We start from the raw sequence: 17,558 nt of genomic DNA on the forward strand, positions 1-17,558 counted from the left end.
GTCCACCTGGTAGCTCTGAGGGGAACTAAAAGGGCTGGCTAAGGCTAGGATGAGGAACAACAGGAAGAAGCCAAGAGAACTTCTGTGCAGCCCTTTCTCAACCGCTTCCTCGTAAAGAGCCATGGGTAAACAAGATGTGCAGTGCATCTCTCCCTACCTCTCCGACCCTTCATTGCCTGGGACCCCACCTCTAGAGGCGGACGGGCATGTCAGCAACATATGTCCCTTCTCTCCCTCCTCCTCAGATCTGCCTGATGGCATTGTTTTGTTTTGGGTTTTTATCATGAATAAAAGTACTGTTCATTTTAAATGAACAAAATTGAGGCAAATACGTCCCCAGAATTCATCCAGTATTTATGGAGTTCTTTGCTTTTATTTTCTGTCCCGCCTACCAAGTGCATATAAATGGAGACCTAAAATGTCTTCAGGAAAATCTGCAAGCCAGGAACTTAGTAACAGGCTTGACACCTGTCTCTATGAGGGACTTCTGACGCCAGAGATATTCCTTGTAACTGAAGTCCATCTGTTGCACAGATTTTTAATTCAGATATTCCTCTTTCTCAAGCCAGGCTGAGAGAGCAGCCAATTTTGTGGAAAGATCTCTTTAATAAGAAACGAATAAAACTATCAATGCTAAATAAAATAGACCACTGTGAAACTTGGGTTAAGTCCCATAGGGAAGAGTATGTGAGATTAACTGCATTATATAACAAGACTGCCTTTAATAGCTGGCATGCTTCTTTTTGTTGTTCTAAGGGAGAAGCAGCCAAGGCGGGGGGCCAAAGCACATGATATTATTTTAAAGTACTGCAGCCTCTGGAATTTTTCCTCTGAGAGAGGTCCAGAATCAGAGTTTTACTTTGATTTATGATTGCTTTAAATGCTTAACGCTTTTTACATTTTCAAAGCTACATCTTCTGCTCCCAGCAGCCTCGGGGTGTGTTTCTGTTGCTTTAAAAGATCCTTTTCACGTGGGAAATTTTAAGCTTATACAAAAAGGAGGTTTCACAGTACAGGGTGCTTGAGTGATTTTAAGTGGATAGAAGGGATGGGGCTGTAAAGGCAGGGCCCCAGAGCCCTTTTGTCAGATGCTTCTGACGACCCAGAAGAGAGTGGGTAGCTGAAAGAAAAGAATTTTCAAAGTGGCAATACACTCACTCAGCAAACATTGTTGACCAGATCCTTCTCCGACCTCAGCGAGCTCACCATCAGGGATAGTAGACAGCAAGCGTTTAGGTTGAGCCATGTGAAGCTGCCATTTTTAAGATCAGAAATCGTAGAACACTGGCAGTTTTGTATGGCTCAACTTAAAAATTGGATGAAAACTACACTGTATTGCAAGTATATTCCAGTGGTGCCAGCATGCAGTGCTTTGGGAAAATCTAGGAAAGAGGACCTAACATAGTGGCATGGGATCAGGGGACAAGAAGGGACCACATAGCTCGGTGTTTTTTGTTTGTTTTGTTTTGTTGTTTTGTTTTCTTTTTAAAAAACAGCTTATTGAGGTGTAATTGGCATGCAATACATTGCACATATCCTTAGTGTGCAATTTGATACATTTTGATACATGTATACATCCATGAAGCCATTACTATGATCCAATAATGAACATATCTATACCCTTCAAAGTTTCTTCATACCCCTTTGTAATTCCTTCTTGTCACTCCAATGCCCAGGCAAACATTGATCTCCATTTTGTCATTATACATTGATGTCATTCCTTAGAATTTTATAGAAACAGAGTTGTACAGTGCTCTTTTTTGTCTGGTTCCTTTCACTCTGCATATTTATTTTATTTTTAGATTGATTCATGTTATAGTGTATATCGATCTTTCATTCCTTTTTGTTATATTTCACTATACAGACACACCACAGTTTGTTTTTCCACCTGCCTGTTGGTGAACAACTGTGTTGTTGGCTATTACAGATAAAGCTGTTGGGAACATTCATGTATATGTCTTGGTAAAGGCTTTTTTTTTTTCCTCTTTGGCATCCAAGTATGGGTGGAATGGCTGGATTGTACAGTAGGTGTTATGTTTAACTTCTTAAAAGACTGCCAAATTGTTCTTCAAAGTGCTCAGGCCATTTCATCTTCTTACCAACAGTGTTTGAGAGTTCCAGTTTCTCCATATCCTTGCTAACATTTTATTGTATATCAGTCTTCTTAATATTTACAATTCTAATAGGTGTATAGTGGTATCTCTTTGTGGTTTTAATTTGTATTTAAATTTCTATTGACTAATGATGTTGGGCATCATTTCATGTGTTCATTTGCCATCTACATATCTCCTCAAATCTTGAAATGTCTGCTCAAATCTTTGCCCATTTTTAAATTAAATTGTTTTCTTATTAAGCTTTGATAGTTTTTGTACATACTGTATAAAATCCTGTATAAGATAAATGATTTGCAAATAATTTCTTGTAGTCTGTAGTTTGTTTTTCCTCTGAACATTGCCTTTCACAGAACAAAAGTTTTACATTTTGATGACATCAGTTTATCAATTTGTTCTTTTGTGGATTATGCTTTTGGTATTGTTTCCAAGAAAACTTTGCTTGAGGTTGCAAATGTTTTTGCCTTTATTTTATTTTACAAATTTTATAGTTTTAGGCATTTTATTTGGGACTGTGATCCATTTTGAGTTAAGTTTCGTATGTGGTATGAGGTATGGATTGAAGGTCTCTCTTTTTTGTGAGTGCATATGGTTAGCCAGTTTTTTCACCATAATTTGTTGGAGGACTATTCTTTCTCCACTGAATTGCCTATCTACCTTGGTCAAAAGTTAGTTTTCCATATATGTGTAGATCTATTTGGGATTTTATTTCTATTCCATTGGCCTGTTTCTCTGTCATTTCACATGTTACACTATCTTTACTTCTTTAGCTTTAGAATAAGTCCTGAAATCAGTGTAATTTCTCCAACATTGTTCTTTCTCAACATGATTTTGGCTTTTCTAGCTCCTTCACATCTTCTTATAAATTTTAGAATTAGCTTGTCTATTTCTATTTAAAAAATATGCTGGGATTTTGATTGAGAGTGATTTTAATTGAAAGCTTTTGAGATTTCATGAGAATGTGTTCATGGAAGGAAGGTATTCAAACATCACTTTTATATCTGAACAGCTGGAATTTTTGAGACCAATACAGCATTTAAAAAATTTTCCAAGGCCTTGCTTCCAAGTTTATTGAAAACCCACCTGTGCAAAATGGTGTTATTCAATGCCAAAGGATACAGGAAAATAAAATGTTCTAATGCTGGCCCTTATTTCTTATGATTCCACTTTTTTTTCCCCCTTCGATCTCCTCCCAGAGAGAGAAAAGAGTAAAGACAGTTCTCCCAGGCAGTCTTTCACCCTGGGAAAGATTGCAGATACTTGGGTCTGTGTTTCTTGAGCAAGAGGGGTCCTTTCTGCCTTGTTCTCTCCCTTCCCCCAGGTGGCTGGAGGCTCATTTACCAAGTACTAGATGATTGTACTAGACAGGATTTTCTCCCCTGGCTTCATAGAGACTCACAAATCAAGCACCTGTAGGGCCTGAGAGGCCCTGGACATGGGAAAGCAGCCCAGCAACGGGGCTTTCATGTGCATTGTGGGAGAGTGGGTGTGGGGATAACCAGCATGAGGGTGACTCTGGTGTGCTGACAAGCAAAGCCACAGATCTGGAAATTTGTGAAACCTCCCAATTTTCAAATGCTGTCTCTGTAATTTTTTGAACTGCACAGGCCAAATGAAACACATCTGTGGGCAAAATTCAGTCCATCGGTATCAGTGTTCAGCCTCTGATGGATGGGCTCCTTCATTTGCTTTCAGAGTCAGCTCTTTCATCAGCTCCCTAAATTATTTATTTCAACAATTGCTTATTGAGATTCAATGTAAGATGGTGTGCGGATGAGGGATGGGAAGTTCTTCTGTGCCCCTGTGCTCGAGGGGTTCCTGCTCCAGTGGGGACTTAGGAATGACATAGAGAGTCCTTCCTATTTGCTCCTGAATCTGCTCCTTCCCTGCATCCTCACTGTCACTGATTTCAGCCTTTAAGGAAGATCATGTTGCTTATGCTTGGAGGAGTCCTGGAAGGCTTCTCTGAGGAGGTAACATGTGAGTTAATTATTGACTAAACAGTAGTAATTAGGCAGCCAAATGTGCACTTGAACAGAGTTCATCAGACTTCTGGTTGCCACTTGTTAGTGGAACATGAAGTCCATTTAGTGGTTGCTGATCAGGATTAAAATAAAATGAAATAGGATAGCATATAGTAAAGGTAAGTATTTTTTATTAAAAGTATATTAAACTTTTAAAAGTATAATAAAAGTATATTAAACTTTTAAAAGTATATTAAAAGTTTAACATACTTTTCTTTTAGTTTCACATATACTTACAAGTATATGCCTCTAATACATGTATATTTTTGAAAGAAATTTTTGATTAAAAAACATAGAAAGCCCTGGCTGGTGTGGCTCAGTTGTCTGGAGCATTGTTCTGTAACCAAAGGGTTCTGGACTCGATTCCCAGTTGGAGCACGTAACTTAGGTTTCAGGTTCCATCCCCGCTCCCAGGTACATATGAGAGGCATACATCAGAGTTTCTCTTCCTTCCTTCCTCTCTCTCTATAAGCAATGAAAAAATGTTGTCAGATGAGGATTAAAAAAAAAAAAACCCATAGAAAAACATAGTCTGGAAACTTTTTCATTTTTGAGATTGTTAACAAGGACATTAACAGAATATTTGTTAATGATGATCCTATGTTAGTTCTGAGATTCTCTCATATGTGCCTCCAGATTGTTAACTTTAGCTGTTTACTTGCAACTAGAAACGGACATCGAATACCGGCTAGGACGGGCCTCTGTAGATCACTGTCTTCCAGCTCTGTCGCCAATTAATCGTGAGAGTGAATAAGTGACTTTAACTCCTTTGATTTTATTCACTGTAAACTAATTGGTTCATTAGTAAACTAATTAGTTTAGACAGATAGTTTTCAAGCCCTAAATTCCATGGAGGTACTTTAGACAAACTGCAATTTACATAAAGAGCTAAATTTTCCCACTGCTGTATCATTAGCACTGAAAAGTGCCTGGCAACATAGTAGGTCTCAATATTTGCTGAAATAATGTATCTGTCCTCAGAGTGCCAGTGCCTGTTATGTGAAATTAGACATATTTGAATTAGTTGATAAAATTTATTACCAAGGTCTCACTTTAGGCACAAAATTTGAAATAATGCAAATCCTAGAACACTAAAATTTTGCCAAGAATTACAAAATTTTAAAGCCAAGTGGAATTCTTCTGTGAGCTTAGCTCTTGCTACAAGGCAGTGTTGCTGTGCTTTGCTAGGTTAGTCTCACATTATGTAAGACCTTCAGAATGCATTCCCTGCAGAAAACACAACTGCTCCATACATTTTTAAACTAAAGTCTTAAAAGATAATTCTTGGAGCTGTGATATGCGAGGCATGTGCTAGGTCCTTGCTATGAACAAGACAGACACGGTCCCTGCCTTGCTAGAGTTGATTGTTGACTGTGGTAGATATGCTTGCAGGTTAACATCTTGGGGCGACCCTGCATTCAGACTTTGCCTTCCTCTCTGTCCGCACAATGTGCAGTCAGTCAGGCCATTGATTTGGAACGGGTTTCTCTGACTAATGCGAATTCTGTGAGGCTGTCATCTACTTTGTTTCTGATCCCAAACATGTATTTAGGACCAAGATTACACTCTTTTGTTTTGTTTTGTTTTGTTTTCGTTTTCTTCGGGCACCTCCCACCCCTGCTGCTGCCCCCAGCCCAGGGTCACATTGCCTTTGCAATCAATTAAAACCTATGAACCTTTTCTCCTGAAGTGCATTTCAGGCGAATTGAAAATAACATGTGTCTGCATGATTAATTTTTTAAGTTTGGTAGGATGTCACATTTATTCCAAAACAAATTAAATCTTCTTAATATCATTTCAGCAATATATCCACATTATTTTGATTCGTGATTATGTGAATCACCACATTTATTATCCCTTCCAGTTGTGGGAATGCAGCAAGTTGAAAAACCTGCCATTTGTCTCTCTCTCTTGGTTGCTGATAGGAAAACTAAAAGTTTTATTTTTAGGATTATTTTTGTGTCATAGTTTTGAAAGATTTTGCTTGGCAAATTTATGTGACCTGCTTCCTTTTTTATTTCTTTGGTCTTATTGTTAGGCCATTCAACCCAGCTGAACTCCATCAAAGGAATGCACTTTTGATGCCTCTAAGCACTCCTTAATGATAGTCTTATTCTTCTAAGCAGCTTTAGGACTTAGGAAACTGAAATCAATCCGAGTTTTTCTTTTTAATATTTTTAGTAAGGTGAGGATGTTACTTTTTTAAAAAAAATCCTTACCTGCGGATATGTTTATTGATTTTTAGAGGTGGGGGGGAGAGAAATAGAAAGGAAGGGAGGGAGGGTAGGAGGGAAGAAGATGTGAGAGAGAAACATTGATCAGTTGCTTCCTGTATACACCCCACATGGAGATCTACACGCCCTGATCAGGGATCGAACTCACAACCTTTTGGTGCACAGGATGGTGCTCCAACCAACTCAGCCACATGACCAGGGACAGAGTTGTTCTTTTATAATTTTAATATGCAATTGAAGTTTCTTAAAGGAGTTCTCTCTTTACTGCCCAAGAACCAGCAGTACAAATAGTATCAAGGGAACGCAGGGCCAGCTTGTTTTCTTCAATTTGGGCGTCAGTTTAAAACTTTATGTATTTGATCTTGAAGACTAAAATAAAGTTGCACTTTTTTTTTAATTTTGAAAATTTGGAGAACAATCATTTGTGGAAAATTATGTGACTAAAGAGTTCGTGTTCCTATTTAGAAAAGAGAAAAGCTCAAAACTTTATATCTGTATAATATATCTCCTGTATAAAAGAATCTTGAATGTTGTTTACTGATAGCCTGTGAAAAAAGTGTCGTTGTTTATGCTGAGAATTTGCATTCATCATCTAGGCACGCTGAGTAACTGACAAAGCACTTTGGAATTTTATCTATTAATAATACACTGATTTTAATTTCAAAAGGTAGTTTTTAAGTATATATTTCAACTAAGTAATTTTTGCCATCTGCCAATGAATTTGTGAGTTAAAAGTAATAGAATCAGAGCTGTGACTTTCATGGGCTAGAGGCACTGGTGCCTTTGCGGCTCCATTCCTCTACTTAAAAAATATTAAAGCTATGACTAAGCTGGCATGAATATGAATATATTGTATGTCCAAATATTTTTTGACCTCAGATTCATTAATCTTCTGATTTTAAAAGAAATTGAACTATTTTCGTGAGCCCTGAAGAGTACGATGGTCTCTCAGCACTGTCCCCACTCGCTTAATGAATGTCAACCACGATTAGAAGTTATTATGTTTTCCTCTTCAGCTTATTAATTGTACCTTTATAATTAATGTTCATATTTTTAAATGGGAAAAGCCAACTCTATTTCCATAGAGCACCTCTATTAATCTCCATAAACAACTGAATACTTGGTAGGAATGACTTCTATCTGCCATGACCTACATCAAAAGCTATTCTGAATAAGATATAAAAGAGTTTAAAAACTGGTGAAAATAGAACTATATATCCTTTATACAGCTGATTCAAACCAGCTGCATGGCCTGAAGCTGTCAGCATCTACCCACTTTGTAATTTCAAACAGTGTATAATGATCATGAAATATCACTCTTTTTCCTTTTTAAATCTCTGTTCCTTTCTGATAGCAGCGTAAAACTTGTTTCTCTCTTTTTTACCATCCAGTGCTTTTAAGGCTCTATAACACAAGGTCAAGTATTGTTCCTAATTCATTCATATTCTAATAATTACTGTGTCTATGAAAATTATATATGTCATTATAGAGTATACAAGGAATACAGAAAAGCAAAAGAAAATGATCACAAATACTATCATTTAGATATGTCTCATTAAGTGAATCCTGTTGGACATCTCTCTAAGCATATTTGTAGATGTTCTCAAAGGATGGACGGACAGATAGAAACACTTTCATAAATGTTGGATAATGATACATGCTAATTTCTATTAAACTGATAAGAACAGATGCTACATTGGACCTTAGCCAAAAGGCCGAGAGGTGATTAATTTTTGAATTTAAAAACCATTACGTTCAATTTTATTTGAATTTAAGTGGGGAAAAAGAAAGTGAAAATTAAGAAATTACTGAACTTTGAGTGAACGTTTTTTTCACAGTAAGAAATGTTAACTTATTTTTTCTTCTAAGGTTAAGAAAAGAGGTGATAAAGAATTTGATGTTTTTGGTTTTGGTTTTTCTTTTTCTCCAACTATATTTCTTAGCAGACATTGCTCCTCACCCAGTTCTGTCTCCCTTATGGGATATAGGAGAATTTATTTCCTCACTCCCTTTAAGTTAGGTGTGGTCTTGTGACTTGCTCCAGCCACAAAATGTGAGCAGAAGTGACCAGTGGATGAATGGATGAATGTATTTAATTGCCAGATTTGCAAGTCTCCCACTCTTTTTCTTCCTGTCTTGGCGGGCGTGGATGCTTCTGGAAATGTAGAGGAGCACAAGTCTGGCGTAAAAAGCACTACCAGCTCACGGACGTGCTGTTCTGAGGAGCCACGTGGGCCTGCAGTCTTCTTCTGTGAAGTCACTGAGATTTAGGGTTGTTTCCTACCAGAGATCACTTAGCTATCCTGACTGCTGCACTCTTTGTTTCAGACTGTATTGATTTCTTCCCTGCGATGACAGATGAGATCATAGGCGTTCTCTCTCTCCTTTCTTCCCTTTAGATTTTTGTTAGTTACACTGTTATTTTCACGCAAAGTATATAATACTCACATTCTGTTCTATAATCTAGCCTTGATTTTGAGTAGTTACGTTATTATTTTCAGATAATCAAGATAAATAACATGTTTTGTTCGGTCGTTTAAAATTAGGTTTGCATTAAATAAATTCAGTGTCCAATAATGATCTTTTTACCGTGGCTTTCCTACTACTGATCTCAAGAAGCAGTTCCAGGGGCTTAGGGGAGACTATCTGGTGGGAGAGCATTTCACCCTGTAGAGAGAGAGAGTTTATCATTTGCAACGCTTAGAATTGTTGGTACATGGTGACAGGAAAAGCGGACAGATTTTCAGTGGTTTTATTTCTATTTTTAAATTCTTTATCAACAGTGAATCCTTATTGCCTGGACCTGAAGCATACTGTTTTGCCTATCCAGACTTGGTGTGTCACTGATTTATTTTTATTTTTATTTTTACTTTTATCATTGCACAGACTAGATTGTCAAGACTTTTAGAGGAGGGCTCAGAATGGTGAATTCTCAAGTTGTCCTCAGGTTCAAGAATATCTACCAGTTACTTTTGTGTTTGAAAGTTACCTCGGCCAGGAATAATATTTAGAGACTGTACTTTATTCCCCTTAGAATCTTGAAGGAATTGCTTCATTATATCTTGCATGTAGGGTACTGTTGAAAAATTTGACTGCCTTTCTCCTACTTGTAGGCAACTTGCTTTCTCTGAAGAATTATTTTTTGACACTGGAAACTCAATTATTTAGCCAGAATATGTCTCACAGTTGATAATCCTATATCCCTTTTTCCTAAACTAGAGTGTAGTCTTTCAACATAGAGATTCTGATGCTTATTCATTTTAGGGATATTTTCTTGTATTGGTTCTCTGAATACTTTGGGCTGGGTTTTCTACTTTAGGGATGCCCATTTTTAAATTTTTAGTTGACTGTATTCATCTCTTCTTTATATCTATCATTTTCCCCCAATTGCTTTAAATTCTGCATTCTATCACTGATTACCTCAAGCCTTTGAAAATAATTTTGAGTCATGTCTATTCCTTGGTGTTTCTAATTTATTTATTAGTTTTATAATGCTGCTCTTTTAGCCCTAAATTTATCTTTTTAGTATGACAAGCATTCATTGGCTATCTCATTGTTAAGCTTTTGTTTTACAGTATTCATGTTTCTATTATGCTTTTAAGTTGTTCCATGACAAAAATACTTTCCTTTATTCCATGAGGATTGTGGATTCTTTTTGCCAGTTTTTTCCCACATACTCATAAAATCCCCTTTTTAAATCACTTATTACTAGTGTTTTAGAAATTAGTATGTTACTCAAGTGCCATGCCATTGCATTCCATCTTGCTCATGTTTTGGGCAGCCTTTGATGCTCTGATACACAGGGTTGACTTCTTGACACCCTCTGACCCCGTTTGTGGCCCCTTGAGGACTGGCTACTTTCTTCAGCTTAAAGAGCACATGTCAGCGGAGGAGTCAGGGCAGAGGAGTGAGCTTGGCTGAGCTGTTCACGTGTGGGCCACATTGTGACAGCCTTGTCCTGTAGTCTCCTGAGACCATGTGAAATGTCTCTTCACTTCTGTAGGGTGTATCCATCCTCATTGTTTACGTTTCTGATCTTCCCAACGCCCCATGAGCAATTACTATCCCAACTACTAAAGTCAGAATAGAAAAAGCCATAAGAAATACCACTTAATTCATTATTCTTCTCAAGATTTGGGGGTATCAGAGTGGAATTTTATAGGTACAGCTTCAGGGAAGCAGGAACGGGAGGGTGGTTCTAACCATCCCTTTTGATTGGCTTCTTGTTATTACTTTCCGTTCATTTCCATAGTTTTGGGGGGATGGAGACTCTGGGATCAGGCCTTACTCTTCCCTACTTACCCAGAAGCCCTCTGGCGGTCTGTCTGTGTTTCTAACTCTTCAGATTAAACATGGATATGGGAGGGAGGAGTTCATTTTTGCCCAGTTCAGTATAGAAAGTGTGTAGTTTATGTATCCTTAACCTTGGTAGTATTTGCTGTTACGGAGTTGCCCCTTTCTTTAACTTTCTATCCATTCCCAGATTATGCAATATAATTTCTTTGGTTTTTAGGTGCCAAGTAAACTAAAAGTAGGAGCATCTGGTAACACTGTGGCAACAGAGAGCAGGGCTAAATGAATATGTTGTGATTGTGATGGATCGTTCCCTTTAATTCGTTCATTGGTCCAACAGTATCCAATATGTGTGTGAGTGCTGTCTGTGAACTAGCACTATCCTTGGTGCCTGGGACACATCATTGAACAAAACTGACAAAGGTCCTCTGCCTGTGAGTAGCTGATATTCTCTCAGGGATGGGATGATGTGTGGAGTGGGGACAGTCAGCAACAACAAATATAGCACACCCATAAAATATAAAATATGTTAGAAAGTGATATGTGGATAAGGAGGGATCCCAGAGTGGAACAGGAGTTGCGAATGATAATAGGGCGGTCAGGGTGGGCTCCACTAAGAAGCCACATTTAATGGAGGGTTCCAGGAAGAGCATTCCAGGAAGAGGGACCAGCTAGTGCAAGGGCCTCAGGTTCCAGGCAGGCTGGTATTTTCAAGCGGCAGGATGAATGACCAAGTGATGCAGTTTGGTCGGGTTTGTGAAAGTATGTGGAAAAAAAATATGAATGGCCCAGAAACTTGAACTTTAAAAGTTTTTAGACTGCTTTGAAAAAATTTACTCTGCCAATATTCACTTCACTGTTTTGTTTTGTTTTTGCTATGAAAGGTCAAGTTTCTGTGAGTGATCTTTGAAAAGCAGGAAAAAATAAGCAAAAAAAAAAAAAAATTACAAAAACACCAAAAGTGTTGTTTTTATCTTAGAATACATACAGGAAAAAGTGATGCAACAATAAGTGATGACTGTTGATTAATGAGAAGTCAGAACATAAGATCTGTAAAAAATAAAGTTGCATTTGAAAAAGATAGTATAACATGTTATGTCTACAAGAGGCTTTGGAAGTAATCTGGCTTCACCTTTTACAAATGAGAAAGCAATCCAAGAGAGGCTAAATGACTTATCCCAAGATGCATGTCTAGCTGGTGGCAGGTTCAAATTTTATAGTACCCAGGCCTGCTAATTCTTAGCCCAGAGCCATGTCCATCCTACCTCCTGTCTTTTAATTCAGTAAGAACTCAATTATTGCTAACATTTTTGCTGTTGACCTTCCGTGGACTTGATAGTCAAATCAAGTTTTCCATTAGAGTAAGTATGATTTACTTGTATTTTGCAACACAGCTTTGTTATTCGGAGTGGGCTGTCACTTCCTCATCCTGGAAATCGGTTTTAGAAAGACCGAACAGTTTATTTCTTCACCTCTCTGTGGGGCCCAGATTGTTCTCTGTGACTATCTATCAGAACAAGGGGTTCTAATTAGTTTTCTTTTCAGGGTACTTTTCTTTCATTTCCAGGCAACCAGTCCCTGAGCCAAAGGACTTCTCTGCCAGCCATGCACTCAGGGACCAAGGTTAACATGTGGGCCCTGGGAGGTGGGAGTCAGATCAGTTTTCTCGGCCTGTCTGGCAGCCAGTGCACCACCCTTCCCTTTCCTCCCCAAACCCACTCTATGTCTGATGGATATTCTTTTATTTGTGTGTTTTTGTAAATAATGTTGTTTTGAACATGTATTTTTAAAAAGATTTTATTTGTTTATTTTTAGAGGGGATGGCCTGCAACCCAGGAATGTACCCTGACTGGAAATTGATCCGGCGACCCCTTGCTTCGTGGGCCAGCGCTTAGTGCACTGAGCCACACTAGCCAGGGCTGAACATGTACTTGAAAGTTTTCATTGCGATAGATTTCATTCTTTTTCTTACATTTTTGACTTAGGCCATCCTTTTTCTAAATCAGCCTGGTATTCCCTACATGCTCCTTCATCTCTCTCTCTCTGTTCCCCTAGCGGTACGGGCTTAGATTATTTCCAGCTCCTTTCGTCCCACAGGGTTACTTCATGTAAACAGCCTTGTACATGACCCCTCATGGATCTGTATTGGAATTTTCTGGGATGCATAAGCCCCAAACAAGATTGCTGAGTTATAAGGTATCTGTGTATTCGCTAATGCAAATAATGTAACTTTGCACAGACAACCTTATACGTGTCTCTTATGGGTCTTCTCAGATTTTTCTTGGGTATATTTAAATAGGCACAAGATTATAAATTGTATTCAATTTTATCCACACTGTGAGCTTGCTCTTTAGAATGGCTGTCTATTCTTCATTCCCACCAGCAGTGACTAAAGTTCCTTATATCTCCACATTTCAGCCAAAACTTGGTATTATCTAGATTTCTGTGCGCATCAATTGACTTCTCATTGTTGTTTTTATTTTGATTAAATTTCTATATTTGGGCATCTCTTTATTTTCTTTCTTTTACATTTTCTCACATTGGGGGAGCCCTTTATAGCTGAGATATCCCTCCAGAAGCTCAGCCATTGCCCCTGGGAGCAGGACCAGCCCTGTTTGCATCCCCACCCTTCCCACCAGTCTTGATGTGGCTTCTTCCGTAAATCTTGGTTATAAACTTCTGTTCAGCTAGTCTTCAGTTGCTTACTCCAATTGATTGCTCTATTTTTTAGTTGTAATTCCAGTATGGTCCAAGGAGGAGTTGAGTGTAGCTTCTGTGTTTTCTGCTGCCATCTTGGATCCTCTTTTTTTTCCTTTCCTTACAGCATTGGTCAGGACCTCCCTCTACTACTGTATTCAGCAGTAATGGTAATAGTGGGTATCCTTGTCTCATTCCCATTCTGAAAGGGAATACATTTTAAAATTTTCCATTAAATCAAATGCTTATTGTAGGATTTTACCATGTTTGCCAAGTTAGAAAAATTCCCCATACTTCTAATTATTGAAGAATCTTTTTATAAATCATAAAGAGTGTCAAATTTTATAAAAAAATTTTTGCATCTATTAAGATAAAATGACTTTTTTCTTTAGACTATTGATATCTTAAGTTAATTGATAGATTTTTATGATGTTGAAATTATTGTAATCTTGTGATAAATTCTACTAGTTTATTATCTGTTATTTTAAATAGGTTTTTTTACTCTATTCATTAATATTTAGGATTTTTCACATCAAAAATCATTACCAAAAATCATAACAAAAATATATGTATGTATATGTATTCTTGTAATTTTTTTGTATTCTTTTTATCCTATTTGAAATACAAAGTACAGTAGCTTGATAAAATGGGTTATATAGCTTTTGGGTTTTTTTTTCTATTTTCTGGACAAACATATAACACTGGAACTTTAATGTCTCATGAACACTTGTTAGAGTTCACCTGTAAAACTATCTGGGCCAAGGACTCTTTAGCAAGGGAGGGGTTTTGATTCCCATTTCAATGTATTTAATACTCTGATCTATTCAACTGTTCTATTATTTTCCTGTGTCAATTTTGACACCTTATGTATTCCCAGTAATGTATCACTTCATCTAGGTTTTAAAAATTTATTAGTATACTTGTGAGTGCTTATAGATTATTTAGCAAATTCTCACTCCTCTCACCCTGTGAGAAGATTTAATTCTCTGTCCTATTTGTCTTGGGTTTGGCCACATGTCTTGCTTTGGTCAGTGGAGCAGTAGTAGACTTGACCTGAGCAGAAAGTTAAATGTTGTCAAGCAGAGAACATTTTGCATCTAAAAAGTGGCTGCACTAGAAAGGGAAAATTTCTTAGCTCAACTGTTTTTTGTTTGTTCATTGGTTTGTTCCAGCAAACCTGAAGCAGATGACGCTTCCATCAGTGGCAGTGGCTCACTGCAGCAGTGACCTGGAGAGGCTGGTGTATCACCGGGCTCTCCACAAGGAAGGTGTATAGTTTTTCAAAGTGCTACCCCATGTCCAACTGAATCTCTCTTATAAAGAATTCGTATCTGCTTACAGTGTCTCCAGTTACATCACAAAATAACTGAAGTTAAAAAGGAATTTGATAGTTAAAACCCTTTCTGTTTTTCTAGATCCCTGACTGCTAATTTATCTGACTTTCCTGGCAGATGTTTACATGTCTGATGTGCCTCCCTTTTACTCCATGCGTTTAATTAAGTCTTTGAACTGTGCTCTTGAACCCTATTAGTTCCTCTTCTCAGGTCACCATAAAGTTAGTTACAGATGATTGGATTCAGGGTAAAAGGAAGAGGTCAACAGGATGCTGGGTCTGTGGACTCTTCTTTCATTTGGAGAACCCACACCCAGCCAAGACGTACCAGGGAGTACTACCTGCACAGATTTAAAAACTCGACTTGGAGGAACTTTTTGTTTTAAAGATATGATCAGTTACTGAGAAAGTATATGTTGTGGCCCTGGCTACTGGTAACTTGGTTGGTTGGAGCATTGTCCATATACCAAAAGGTTGTGGGTTTGATCCTAGGTTAGGGTACATGCCTACGTCGCTCTTTCAATCCCCAGTTGGGGCGCATGGGAGGTAACCAATCGATGTTTCTCTCTCACATCTATGTTTTTCTCTCTCTTTCCCTTCCTCTCTAAAAAAAAAATCAATAAACATATCCTCAGGTGAGGATTTAAAAATATATGTATATATTTAAACACTATACGTTGTGTTTTATTTTGTGCTCAGCAAGGAGTTAAAGGTTGAAAAAAGAGGATGCAGAAGTAGAAGTCTCTGACCATAAGAAGCTTGGGAGACAGCAATGTTGTTTAAAAAACATAGGAAAGTTGAGTGATCTTTTAGACCTGACTCTAAATGCAGTAGGGATTGGAAAGGAGACTTTCAGTTTTGAGGCCAGAGCAGCTATTGATAGGTATGAGTGAGGGAGGAAGTTGGAGAAGGAGAGGGGAACACTATGCTGCTTTCATTCATGTAATGACCACAAAGATGGGGGTGTATAGGAGTTGAAGGAGTAAGTGAAAATACGGCGGATATGGGAGTGAGAGTGTTCATCCCTTCAAATGGATCCTTGGCTTCATTGTGGTAAATGGGTCTGTCAGAGTGTTGATCCTTTTAAAACAGGTGAGTTTTAACATCACTGAAAATGTGATTAAAGTGTTGCATGAAACATTTAGGCTCTATGTAAGAGAGGACATTGTGTCAGTATAAAAGGATTTAAGTCCTTGCTTAGAATCTGAAAAACTAGATTGGACATTCTTATGTCACAATATCTGGTGGTTCTTAACCAGGGTTAGTACCACCTCACCCCAGACACGTGGACATGTGTGCTCAGAATGCACTGAGGGATGTGACCAGCACCCAGTAGGTGCAGGTCAGCAACGCTGAAGACCCTGCTGTGCACTGGGGACAGCCATGCACAGTGGAGTGTCCTGCTCGGAATGCCGGTGGTGACATTGTTGAGAAACACTGGACTTTTCAAACTTCAATCATTTGGGCTCTACTTGTACAATTTTTGCCATATCTTTGTACCACTGTACCAGTAATTTAATCCTTTTTTAAAATTTACTTTTTATTTAACATTCTACTTTTTGTTTACTTTTTTATCATTCTATAATAGATCTGTTTTTATTTACCTGTTATATATTTATCTTAATCCTTGGAATCATGAGTTTGAAATACTACGTATACTTTTCTAATTGTGTTAAAATAGATACATGACTGTTCTAATACAGAATGTTCCCCCATGTATCACCTGACATCATCTTGCACACAACTAGTGGTATGCACATCAAGCTTTGAGAAATAGTAGCCAGATGGTCACAATGGATTAATTTATAGCTTGATCAGATATTATGTAGTATCCTTAGGAGCTGACACTAAAGCCTTAGGACTTTCATTTTTAAGTAACCTCACATTCAGAGGAATTCACAAGCTCAAAGGGCCTCATGAGGATACTTTTCCAGAAGGAGGTCAGATGGCACAAACAGCTGTTACTGTCTCTTTATGTGTATAACCTCTCCTTGGAGGACCTGATTTGCTCTTGGCTGGGTGTGTTTATGTGCCAGTCATCTTTGCTTCAGGCTGTGTCCACAAACTACTAGCCATCTCCCAGTTATGTGGAAGTATTCACAAGGAACATGTGCCCCTGAAAGTACAGAAGAATGAGAGCACTGTCCTCACTTCCAGTTAATTGGCCCAACACAAAATTGCATTAATAGTTGGCCGAGAGTCAGAATGATGACAGAGTGTAGCTGAATCAGATGCTCCCTCCCCACCACCCAATGAGCTGAATCCATAAGTCTTTAAAACAAAAACATTACCAGCAGCAATCAGACAAACAAAAAAAACCAATCAAAGCTTTAGTCCACGTACTTTGAAAAGTGGGAGACAATGCAGGAAACACCTCACCCTGACCCCTCAGGAGCAATAGTGGGAGAGAAAGGCAAGGGGACAAAATCCTGAACATTCCTGCTAATACAGATCAGTTTGGAAAGAATCTGGCTTTAGAGGTGAGCCGACAGCCTCTATAAATGTCAGGAATCACCCTCAGCTGAGGCAGGAAGGCAACCCAGAGCAGGCTATTTCTTAGTCTCTGTGCTGAGTTCCAGGAAAGAAATGATAGGAGTGAGCGCAACCTGGCTAGACAGAGCAAGAACTGGTATAAGATATTTAATTAGCTTTCAAAATAGAGAGTAGAATACAGGAACCCCAGCAAAGGCATGCCCAGTGGGTCCTAGCTCTCCTCTATGGCTATGGAACAGAAAGCAACAGCCAATGTCAAATTGTAGCTCAGGGGAGAAAGACAACTGGTCCCCTATAAAGTGAGCAGAGCGTCAAGGATGCACCAACTTAGTATAAGAGAGCAAATAGAAGATACTATTTTGGATGAAGATAC

At 38.2% G+C, this 17,558-nt stretch overlaps 1 protein-coding gene and 1 pseudogene across 2 annotated transcripts in view; one reads left to right on the forward strand and one right to left on the reverse strand.

Moving 5' to 3' along the window:
- CRADD (CASP2 and RIPK1 domain containing adaptor with death domain) overlaps positions 1 to 17,558 on the forward strand; it is a 237,579-nt gene that overhangs the window by 158,609 nt on the left and 61,412 nt on the right. The gene's annotated exons all lie outside the window — the stretch shown is intronic.
- Positions 7,975 to 8,096, reverse strand: LOC129076080 (uncharacterized; annotated as a pseudogene).

This window comes from Pteronotus mesoamericanus, unplaced genomic scaffold (genome assembly GCF_021234165.1).
Source record: "Pteronotus mesoamericanus isolate MK-2021 breed Mesoamerican mustached bat unplaced genomic scaffold, CSHL_Meso_final contig_56, whole genome shotgun sequence".
Lineage (NCBI taxonomy): Eukaryota > Metazoa > Chordata > Mammalia > Chiroptera > Mormoopidae > Pteronotus > Pteronotus mesoamericanus.